The following is an 11222-nucleotide window of genomic DNA, read 5'->3' as shown; positions in this document are numbered from 1 at the left end:
CCATCTCTCCCTACCCAAGTCGTTTTTTCCAGCACCGTCGTAACTCCAAACCATCACTAAATGAATGGTTGTTAAGCGAGGACTACCTGTAGTAACTGAAGAACAGCCTGCCTAGAATTGGAGATTGTCAAATAGGTCTTTGATAGCTCTTGTTAGAGATGATTTCGTGGATAGCTGCCCTGAGCAGGAGGTTGGACCTGATGGCCTAAAAGGTCCCTTTTAACGCATCCATTCTATGATACTAAGATTGGCCAAATTCTCCTGCCTCCCTCATTGGTAGGGAGCCACACCTGGCACTTTTCCAGCCATATGGAACCCCACAAAATTTGAGATGATGCTTCACATGATCCAAATCATCCTTTGCTCTCTCCCCTGGTGCCAGGTCTCAGGGATATTCCCCAAAGAGAGTTCAAGATATAAACATCAACCTGAAGAACAGTGGATGATATCTTGCAGGAGAACGGTTGGATGCACCAAGACCTCCTATTTGTGACTTTCTGTAACCTGCTCTTTCATTTTCTCTTTGGGGGACTTGGAGAATGGAATTCAGAAGCTGCAGCTAGCAAGGCTTCTTTAGAAAGAATGGTGGCAAAATATGGAGCTAGGTGGCCTTCTTTGCCCTCAGCTTAATAACTAGAGAAAGCAACAGAAGCCACATCTGTCCATTTTCTAGATTCTTCCTAGGTTGTATTTTCCTGGCCAGTCACCCTTTGGGGAAAGAGTTTGAGATGCACCGATGCAATGGCATCACCCCGGGGCACAAACTGGCTTTTGAGATCCCTTTGGAAACATAGAGCAAGACTTTCTCCTTTTAAAGAACAATCTTTCCCCCCCAGAGTGGAGAAAAGATGTCCACTTCCTTTTGCACATCTGGATGGAGAGACTTCAGCTAAAGTGGTAGAGCACAGCTCCCTCCTCCCATGCCATAACTGACTATTAAAATATTAATTCTCTGGAGGTTCTGTCAGGAATAGTAGTGATTTCCCTTTCTTTTGGAAAAGAGAAGGTGAGAAATACAATATCTGCCACCCAATACCTGATGGCCAGCCTTGTAGAAGGCAGGGCTAAAAGCAAGGGATTTATACCTCTTGTTTCTGTGTCAAGGAAGCAGGAGAAAAAAACCCGAAGACACATTTGGAAATGTGAGAGCTGCTCCATTGCTTGGGAGGTGGTGGGAACCATCCCAGCCAAATATCTTACCTGTCAAGGAGGCTGTATTGCTACCCTTGTTGTTTATTCATTCAGTTGCTTCTGACTCTTCGTGACTTCATGGACCAGCCCACGCCAGAGCTTCCTGTCGGTCGTCAACACCCCCAGCTCCCCCAGGGACGGGTCCGTCACCTCTAGAATATCATCCATCCACCTTGCCCTTGGTCGGCCCTTCTTCCTTTTGCCCTCCACTCTCCCCAGCATCAGCATCTTCTCCAGGGTGTCCTGTCTTCTCATGAGGTGGCCAAAGTATTTCAGTTTTGCCTTTAATATCGTTCCCTCAAGTAAGCAGTCTGGCTTAATTTCCTGGAGGATGGACTGGTTTGATCTTCTTGCAGTCCAAGGCACTCTCAGAATTTTCCTCCAACACCACAGTTCAAAAGCATCGATCTTCCTTCTCTCAGCCTTCCTTATGGTCCAGCTCTCGCAGCCATATGTTACTACGGGGAACACCATTGCTTTAACTATGCAGACCTTTGTTGTTAGTGTGATGTCTCTGCTCTTAACCAATTTATCGAGATTTGTCATTGCTCTTCTCCCAAGGATTAAGCGTCTTCTGATTTCCTGACTGCAGTCAGCATCTGCAGTAATCTTCGCACCTAGAAATACAAAGTCTTTCACTGCTTCTACATTTTCTCCCTCTATTTGCCAGTTATCAATCAAGCTGGTTGCCATAATCTTGGTTTTTTTGAGGTTTAGCTGCAAGCCAGCTTTTGCACTTTCTTCTTTTACCTTCATCATAAGGCTCCTCAGTTCCTCTTCGCTTTCAGCCATCAAAGTGGTATCATCTGCATGTCTGAGATTGTTAATGTTTCTTCCAGCGATTTTAACTCCAGCCTTGGATTCCTCAAGCCCAGCATGTCGCATGATGTGTTCTGCATACAAGTTGAATAGGTAGGGTGAGAGTATACAGCCCTGCCGTACTCCTTTCCCAATCTTAAACCAGTCCGTTCCGTGGTCTGTTCTTACTGTTGCTGCTTGGTCGTTATACAGATTCTTCAGGAGGCAGACAAGATGACTTGGTATCCCCATACCACTAAGAACTTGCCAGAATTTGTTATGGTCCACACAGTCAAAGGCTTTAGAATAGTCAATAAAACAGAAATATATGTTTTTCTGAAACTCCCTGGCCTTTTCCATTATCTATCGGATATTGGCAATTTGGTCCCTAGTTCCTCTGCCTTTTCTAAACCCAGCTTGTACATCTGGCAATTCTTGCTCCATGAATTGCTGAAGTCTACCTTGCAGGATCTTGAGCATTACCTTACTGGCATGTGAAATGAGTGCCACTGTTCGATAGTTTGAACATTCTTTAGTGTTTCCCTTTTTTGGTATGGGGATATAAGTTGATTTTTTCCAATCTGATGGCCATTCTTGTGTTTTCCAAATTTGCTGGCATACAGCATGCATTACCTTGACAGCATCATCTTGCAAGATTTTGAACAGTTCAGCTGGGATGCCGTTGTCTCCTGCTGCCTTGTGATTAGCAATGCTTCTTAAGGCCCATTCAACCTCACTCTTCAGGATGTCTGGCTCTAGCTCACTGACCACACCGTCAAAGCTATCCCCGATATTGTTATCCTTCCTATACAGGTCTTCCGTATATTCTTGCCACCGTTTCTTGATCTCTTCTTCTTCTGTTAGGTCCTTGCCATCTTTGTTTTTGATCATACCCATTTTGGCCTGGAATTTACCTCCGATGTTTCTAATTTTCTGGAAGAGGTCTCTTGTCCTTCCTATTCTATTGCCTTCTTCCACTTCCGCCCATTGCTTGTTTAAAAATAATTCCTTATCTCTTCTGGATAACCTCTGGAATTTTGCATTTAATTGGGCATATCTTCCCCCTATCAGTGTTGCCTTTTGCTTTCCTTCTTTCTTGGGCTACTTCTAGTGTCTCAGCAGACAGCCATTTTGCCTTCTTGGTTTTCTCTTTCTTTGGGATGTATTTTGTTGCCGCCTCCTGAACAATGCTGCCAACCTCTGTCCAGAGTTCTTCCGGGACCCTATCTACTAAGTCCAGTCCCTTAAACCTATTCTTCACCTCCACTGCATATTCCTTAGGAATATTAGTGAGCTCATATCTAGCTGATCTGTGGGTCTTCCCTAATCTCTTTAGTCTGATCCTAAATTGTGCAAGAAGAAGTTCATGATCTGAACTACAGTCAGCTCCAGGTCTTGTTTTTACCGACTGTATAGATGTCCGCCACCTTTGGCTGCAAAGGATGTAGTCCATCTGATTTTGGTGTTGTCCATCTGGTGAAGTCCATGTATAAACCCGTCTCTTAGGTTGCTGGAAGAGGGTGTTTGTTATGCACATTGAGTTGTCTTGGCAAAATTCTATCAGCCTGTGTCCTGTGTCGTTTTGTTCTCCCAGGCCATGCTTACCTGTAATTCCAGGTGTCATTTGACTGCCCACCTTAGCATTCCAGTCTCCCGTGATGAAAATAACATCTCTTTTAGGTGTGTCGTCCAGTAGGTGCTGCAGATCCTCATAGAACTGCTCTACTTCAGCTTCTTCAGCATCTGTGGTTGGGGCGTATATTTGGATCACTGTGATGTTAGATGGCTTACCCTGAATTCGAATTGAGATCATTCTATCGTTTTTTGGATTGTATCCAAGCACTGCTTTAGCCACTTGACTATTAATTATGAAGGCTACTCCATTTCTTCTGTGGTCCTCTTGTCCACAGTAGTAGATCTGGTGGTCATTTGATGTGAAGTGGCCCATTCCAGTCCAATTCTGTTCACTGATGGCCAAAATGTCTATCTTTAATCTTGACATCTCACCAGTAACCACATCCAGTTTGCCCTGGCTCATAGATCTTACATTCCAGGTTCCAATGGTGTGTTGATCCTTAGAACATCGGATTCGCCGTTCACCACCAGCACCGTCGGCCGCTAGCTGTCCTTTTGGCTTTGAGCTAGCTGCGTCATCATGTCTGGGGCTAATCAACTCATCCTCTGTTCCTCCCTAGTAGCATTTTGACCATCTTCCGACCTGGGGGTCTCATCTTCCAATGGTATACCGACATATCTCTGGTTGTACTGATCCATTTCATTTTCACGGCAAGAATACTGGGGTGGGTTGCCATTATCTTCCCCAGGGATCGCATTTAGTCTGACCTCTCTGTCATGACCTTCCCGTCTTGGGTGGCCCTTCACGGTTTAGCTCATGGCATCATTGAGGTGCTCAAGCTCCAGCACCATGACAAGGTAACGATCCTTTGCTGAAGATTGCTACCCTACATTGTGAATATTGCATTCAACCTAGTTTAGAGATCAGCTGGGTTTCTTTTGGACACATGACCATGCAAGCTTCCGTAGACACTTCCTCCGTGGTCATGTGGCTGGCATGATTACACGGAATGCCGTTACATGCCCCACCGCGTCCCAAAATAAATGTTACCCAAGCAAAAAAGCAGAGGGCCATTTCAACAAGAGGATAAATAAAAGGTTTATCCAAAACCAAAAAAGGGGTTCGGAGGAACAGGTCAAAGAAATTGCCCAGGCCGTCCTTTTCTGGGTCAAGGTGCTCTGTTATGTCTGTCCTTCAGCACAGCTTCCACAGGACTCTCAGAACTTGTTCATCTGATCTGCTCCTGTTTTTTTAAGCCAGACCCAGAGAGAAACAAAGCCTTCCCCTGAAGCACGGTCAGCTAAATCGCAGTACGCACAGAAATTGGTCCAGAGTTGAATCCCACGGAGCTTCCACAAGCAGGGATACCAGATGTCCCGTTACCTCATGTCCTCCTCTTGGTTCTCATGGCTGCATTTGGCAGACATAGCCTTAAAATAAAATATTTTCTGGCTTTTTTAGTATCTTGTTTTTTTGTTAATTCTGGACTGTTTTCACAACAGTAGTCATGTAAATGTTTATGTATTGTGATCTTGGACATTGTTGGCTTATTTCTCTCCCTCATCGATCAACAGACTGAACAGTCTAGATTTATGTTATTTAATTTAAATGGGCTTCAATCCAGCCCCTTCAAATCTATGGTTACTGTAGTTTGTAGATCACATGACTCGTCATACATTTCTTGGTGAAATTTGCAAAGCATGTCATCGGCCTGGCTATGTTATCCCTAGCATGTGTTGTTGAACCTAAAGGTTTGTTGGAAAAATATTGCCATTGAAAAACCAGTCTTTCTGATGCTGGAAAAAGTAATTTCGTATACGTGTAGGCCTAAATACTTTTTTTTTGCAGTTTTTCACTGTACGTTTTGTCACAGAGGCCAAGAAAGTGAAACAGTGTGCCCGCCTTTTCCTCCCATTCCTCCTTTCCAGTTGTCTGTGTCCTCGTTTCCCTGCTCAGAGATCAACTAACCTTTTCCACTAGTCAAAGAAACAAAGCGAATTGCTGCCCTCTGGTGATTGATGCTGTTTAGCACCTCCATTTTTGGGATCTCTATGATCTGGAGCAGGCCAGGAGCCCCCTAGAGACCCTCCCCAAATCAGCTGGGAAAGAGCTCAGGAGAGTCTCCTGCCCACAAAGGGGATTTGCCACTCCCCAAACGGCTGGGTGTTATTTTGCCCCCACCGACCCAAAGGCGGGTTGTACAGCCGTTGCGCGCAGAATCCAATAGAGGGCGCTTTCGTCCTCTTACCCGCGTCTAGCTTCAATGCGGGAGTGCGCATGCGTGAAAGCCCTTTACCAGTAGTTCTTCCGGGGAAAGGAGGGCGATCTTTAGAAGCAGGGCGGGAGGGAAGGCTCTCTCTCTTTCCCTCTCTCTCTCCGTGCTGCTCCGGCGGGGTCCTTTCCTCTCGGAGGCCACAGCAGCTCAGGAAGTTATTTTCTCAGGAAGGCAGAGGTGCAGCTGTACCCCATCTGAAAGAGCCCCTGACCCCAGACTCTCTTCCAAAGTCTTACTCGGATGCAAGATCCAAGGAAATAAAAGGATTGACAAGGAGACTGCTGTATCAGTGCTCTGGATCACTGCGTTCCTTCTGACTCGTTTGCCCTTCCATCTCCCATTGGGAGCAGAAAGCATCTTTGGCAGCTGAAGTTGCACCGGGGTCAGGAAGAAAAGAGCCCATCCTGAAGACAGTTGTGTCCCATGGAAGCAATTTGCTTTCAAAGCTAGGAGAGACTTTGGAGCCGTTGGGAGGCCTGTTAGAGCACAGAGGAAAGATGGTCTCACAAGGCACAGCAGAAGGAGAAGAACCCCCTGTCATCCCGGCTGGCACTGGTGGGAAATTCCAGAGAAGAGCCAGTTTGCATGGGCAACACCTCCCTTTGAGGGAGTTGTGCTATGAGGGGGGACCCCGAGAACTTAGCAGCCGCCACCACCGCCTTTGCCGCCAGTGGCTGAAGCCAGAGAAGCACACGAAAGCTCAGATGCTGGACCTGGTGGTCCTGGAGCAGTTCCTGGCCGTCCTGCCCCCCGAGATGCGGACCTGGATTCGAGAATGTGGGGCGGAGACCAGTTCCCAGGCGGTGGCCCTGGCAGAAGGCTTCCTGCTGAGCCAGGCGGAGGAGAGGAGGGAGGCAGAGCTGCAGGTGAGAGGATTTCCCAGGCATGATAGCGAGATGATGAATACTCCTGAAATCTTAAATCATGCTCATGTGCACGCACACACACAGGCACACAAGATGTCCTAACAGCCAGGAACCACGCTGAGACAAGGAACTGGTCTCTAATGTTTTATTGCTAGTACATAACAGTAATGCTAACAAACTGAAGCAGCGTGGGAAAAACCCAGCCATATAAACCCCAAAGGTCAAGGCGGGCCCGATCTGTGTCTCTTTGAATGGCTGCCCAATTCCTCAGTGCTATGCATGCGCTTAACAGTCTGGATGGGAGCCCCCTGCTCGCCATCCTTACTCATGACACAAGTCTTTCCATGGGGTTCAATATATAAAGAGGATTTATTTTCCCATTTTGGAAATGGTTCCATGGCTTTATCCAGATAATTGACCAAGCTTTGTTCCTGTTCCATTCATGGACATCTGGAGGTGGCACAATCAGGGTGGATGGTGAGAATTCAGTCCTTATGGTGTGCTGTCCTCCAGCTCTGCTTTTTCTTTACTCTTGGCAGGTGTTTCAGGTGGAGGGGCCCATCATGGATGCGGTCGGTCAGTGTCCCAAGGCCAGAGGAGATCCGTCCAGTGTCCCTCAGCAGCCGTTCTTTGCAGGGATCTCCCGGGGTGATCCAAGTCAGGATTCTTCAACAGGTGAGGAATTGCTCCTTCTGATTGCTGAAATTCCCAACTACTTTTGTTGATGGTCCCTCTATTATAATAAAAGCATAAGAATGGCCTTTATGAATAATTTCAGTGCACCATTGAAGGCCAACGCTTCAGTAATGTGTTTTTATCTCCCTCAAAGCAAATAGGGTGATGTCCCTGGTCCTTGAAGAAACAGCTCTTTGTGATGGAGCACAAACAACAGCTATGCCTCTAAGTAAGGTAGGAGGAATATTCCTCCCCTTTTCCCCCCTCCCCCCAATTGTATCTGATTTACACCAGAAGCTGCTCCTTCCAAAGCAGGTAGAATCCTTCCAAACCTTTAGTAACACTGGGGGAAGTTTTCCTTTATTAACAAAAAAGGGGGAATGTAATTTATTCAGGAAACAATTTATTCAGTAGCAGCACCTCAGTCGGCTTCATATGATTCGCTCTCATTCATCTTGTGGATTAAAGCCTGAGAGGCTTTTATCCCTAGAATTTGATGGGAAGCCCACTCAAGTTTACATGCAGTGTGTGAATCGTAGCACCCCTCCCAAGTACTTCATGTAGGTATTGGACACAGGCAGCACTGAGTCCATTAGCCATAACCGCCAATAAGTATATTTTTAGGAAATTACACCGCACCCCCCCCAGGGAAGGTTGGAGCCACAAAAAGAGCAAAGAATCCAGATTAATGATCTGAAGGCCTGGCAGTAACAGTGCAGTTAATCAGAATTTGCCCCTAACTTGTTATCAGTGAGAAGCTGTGAGCTCTATTTTCTTTCACAGAGTTTTGAATCCTTTGGAAGTAGGATTACTTTAATGCACATCTCTGACTTTGAACTGATGAATTGGGTCAGTCCCTCCTGGGCCTCTTCAGTGAGAACATTTTCTTCCTCTTCCAGTGTCCTGTAACCTTTGAGGAGGTGGCCGTGTATTTCACTGAGGGGGAGTGGGCGCTGCTGGATTGCTACCAAAAGGCCCTGCATGGTGAAGTCATGCTGGAGAACTCAAGGAATATGGCCTCTCTGGGTAAGGCTCCTCTCAGGGCAGACAATTCCTATTAGAAATATTCAGATTTTCTAGTTTCTTCCTAGAACTTTTGAGAGTTCCTTTTCTAGAGCCCCAGGAAAGGCAAGACTGGCTGATACCTGATTCAGATTTTCACTTTATTGTTTTTCTATTTTTTTTTTAACTTAGAACTACCCAGAGATTTTCTTGGGTCAGGTGGCCTCCAAATTTCTAATAATATTTTTTTGCATGTTTGTTTGATTCGACATAGACAGCACCCACTCCAATCAGTTCTGGGTTCTCACCGCATCAAAACTAAACAACGCATATACAATAAAAAATAGCGTGCTTGAAAGTAAGCAAGATGGTGAATCCAGCCAACAACAACAAACTCCTCATCTACCCAAAAAGGGGCTCCAAGCAGTGTAATGAGCTGTGAGAATAACCTTGGGAGACAGGAGGAAGAGCTGCAGCCAGGGCAGTGGTCAGATGAGAGGTATCTCAATCCACAGCAGGAATGGGGGTGGAGTAACCATTTCAGAGGGGACCATCCCTAGTGTTCTGGAAAGAAAAAGCAAGGGTGGGGGAGAAATATTTTCAGACTTGCAAGATTCTGTTACTGTGACCTTACAATAAAGGTAGTATTAGTGCTCACGGTTTTGGTTTCTTACCTGGAAGGGCAGACATTGATCTTGGAAGTCTGAAATAATGCATGGAATGCAGAAAGATTTTCAGTAAAAACACTTCCCATAAAACAATCCACACAGGGGAAAAACCATATAAATGCATGGAATGTGGCAAGTCCTTCCAGAGAAACTATCGCCTTACTTACCATAAAAGGATCCACACAGGGGAGAAGCCATATCAATGCATCGAGTGTGGAAAAAGCTTAAGAACGAGCAGTGAACTTACTTCTCATAAAAGGCTCCACACGGGGGAGAAGCCGTATCGATGCACGGACTGTGGAAAAAGCTTCAGAACGAGCAGTGCGCTTTCTTCTCATAAAAGGCTCCACACGGGGGAGAAGCCGTATCGATGCACGGACTGTGGAAAAAGCTTCAGAACGAGCAGCGAGCTTACTTCTCATAAAAGGCTCCACACAAAGGAGAAACCATATAAATGTATGAAGTGTGGAAAGAGCTTCACTATGAGCAGTTCCCTAACTTCCCACAAAAGGATCCACACAGGGGAGAAGCCATATAAATGCATGGAGTGTAGAAAGCTTTACTCAGATCAGTCAACTTACTTATCATAGCAGGATCCATACAGGGGAGAAACCACATAAATGCATGGAGTGTGGAAAGAGCTTTAGAATTAGGGGTGATCTTACTTCCCATAAAAGGATCCACACAGGGGAGAAACCGTATAAATGCATGGAGTGTGGAAAGAGCTTTAGAATTAGAAATGATCTTATTTCCCATAAAAGGATCCACACAGGGGAGAAACCATTTAAATGCATGGAGTGTGGAAAGAGCTTTAGAATGAGGCGTGATCTGACTTTCCATAAAAGGATCCACACAGGGGAGAAACCATTTAAATGCATGGAGTGTGGAAAGAGCTTTAGAATGAAGCGTGGTCTGACTTTCCATAAAAGGATCCACACTGGTGAGAAACCACATAAATGTATGGAGTGTGGAAAGAGCTTTAGAATGAGGGGTGAACTTACTTCCCATAAAAGGATCCACACAGGGGAGAAGCCATATCAGTGCGGGGAGTGTGGAAAGACCTTCAGCAAGAGTGGTGGTCTTATTTCCCATAGAAGGATCCACACAGGGGAGAAACCTTTTAAATGCATGGAGTGTGGAAAGGTCTTTAGAATTAGCACCAGTCTTACTTACCATAAAAGGATCCACACAGGGGAGGAGCCATATCAATGCATGGAGTGTGGAAAATCCTTCAGGAGGAGGGATAGTTTTACTCGCCATACAAAGATCCATATGGGGGAGAAACCATAAATGTGCATGGAGTGTAAAAATAGCTACAGTACAAGCAGTTTCCTTAGTTTCTATGAAAGGATCTGCATGGGGGAGAAGTCTTTGAAATGCATGGAGTTTTGAAAATTTTGACACAGTCATGGATATGCAGAAATATTCTGGGAGGTGATGGACAAGAACGTAGGCCTGGGAAGGTTGAAAAAGCAGAAGATAAAGAATCAGGTGGATGGATGGTTAAAGTAGCTTAAAGGAAACTCCTTGGAGCAGCTATGATTTACTATCTAGAGAACTGCTGCAATGGTCAATGTTCCTTCATGCATCCATCATGTACAAACCGATTCTAAAGGTTGTTTAGCAATGGTTGCTTCACGTGGACGAGGTTTTCAGGGGTGCTTCGGAATGCATTCTTGAGCCTGGTGATGTATTATTTCTATTAGTGTCTTCGATGACAAAGTGAGTGGCTTCAGAGATAGCTTTGCAAAACCTAAATCAATGTTGATTTGATATAGATTTTTCTCCGTGTTGTTTGTTCTTCACTGAGAACAAAAGTCCTCTTCTGAGTTTTTTGTGTTACTTTTTTCTTCTTCCATCCCTAAAATTAAAAGACTCTTGAAATTGGTAACACTGAACTTCAGATAATCTAGCTAGCCCTCTGTTTCTACTTTTCCATGAGCCAGTTGTGTTCCTCTTCAAATAGTTGATTTTCCTGCTGTTGGTTCGGGTACATGCTCCCATACCTCTGTGTCTCTCTGTGTCTCTTTTCAAGGAATCCTTCTTCTCCCCCTCCTCCTAGACCCATTCATTCTTCCTTCATATACTCATTTTTGTCTCATTTGAGTCTCTTTCCCAAAAGCATCACTTGGTTGGCCTGGGATAGAAATGCATAATTGAGTATCATCACC

General features: G+C 45.3%; 1 pseudogene; it reads left to right on the top strand.

The window, feature by feature from the left end:
• The window catches only part of LOC134491938 (zinc finger protein 345-like), a 105019-nt pseudogene extending 94172 nt beyond the window's left edge, over window positions 1-10847 (top strand).
• Window positions 10848-11222: the final 375 nt, after the last annotated feature.

Source organism: Candoia aspera, chromosome 2 (genome assembly GCF_035149785.1).
Source record: "Candoia aspera isolate rCanAsp1 chromosome 2, rCanAsp1.hap2, whole genome shotgun sequence".
NCBI lineage: Eukaryota > Metazoa > Chordata > Lepidosauria > Squamata > Boidae > Candoia > Candoia aspera.
The sequence above is the reverse complement of the archived record's forward strand: the minus strand, read 5'-3'. Positions and strand labels throughout refer to the sequence as shown.